Here is an 847-nt window from a genome sequence, read left to right as displayed (position 1 = left end):
ACACCTTGTTCCCAGTGAAATTACGGGAGTGCTTTAATAACAAGATAACTAAATATGAAGGAGTGATTAATATAGTCCATTCAAGCATCATAAATACGGAAAATTCATAGCATTTGTTGAAAACACTTGAACTGATTTTCTCCTGGGAATTCAGGTGGCCTAGCAACTTGCACTCTTGGGTACAAAAAAAGTTGCCTTCCCGCCCCGCCCCCAACCCTTCCCTCCAGTAAGCTCCTGCTATAAAGCATCTAAGCAACTGTGGGAAAAAGAATGGCTTGCAGTTGTGCTTATCTTAAAGGGATTATGGCAGATTTAGTAATCCAAATGGGATCATCATTAGCTGCTTTGTACAGTACTTGAGTTAAACAAACACAACATAACACAGTTGACAATGTGATAAATACCTGGTCACTGACATCCTTTGCTGCCACACAGTAAACACCATAATTAGCAGCCACATCAGCATGTAGGTAACACCACAGCCATGTTTGGTTCCACAGGACTGCCATATGATCCTGTCTGGAAGTGCTGAAACCATCTCTAAAACATTCAAATACCTGACACTCCCAAATATACTTGGGTGTCAGTTATCCAAATGATCCGGGGCCATTCCCTCTAGAATCTAAAGAACAGCATAACTGTGAGGTAGAAGAGGTTTATTCTTCAGTTAACAAAATATCAGTGAATTTCAAGCAGTTTCTCACATTATATGGATTCAGGAAAAAGAACTTTAGAGCCAAAATTGTCCAGAATAATGGATCTAAAAGTTACAAGATACATTTATGTGTATATATTTAACATTTTTCCATATTTTTCCTGATTACATATGTAGATCCACATCCTAGAT

At 38.4% G+C, this 847-nt stretch overlaps 1 protein-coding gene across 1 annotated transcript in view; it reads left to right on the top strand.

Annotated features, from left to right (window-relative positions):
- The window catches only part of LOC104983348 (muscleblind-like protein 3), a gene marked incomplete at its 3' end in the record, with an annotated part of 26,370 nt that overhangs the window by 7,194 nt on the left and 18,329 nt on the right, over window positions 1-847 (top strand). The window lies entirely within an intron of this gene.

Source organism: Bison bison, unplaced genomic scaffold, assembly GCF_000754665.1.
Source record: "Bison bison bison isolate TAMUID 2011002044 unplaced genomic scaffold, Bison_UMD1.0 scf7180017834947, whole genome shotgun sequence".
Lineage (NCBI taxonomy): Eukaryota > Metazoa > Chordata > Mammalia > Artiodactyla > Bovidae > Bison > Bison bison.
Note: the sequence above shows the minus strand (reverse complement) of the source record. Positions and strands in the feature narration are given on the sequence as shown.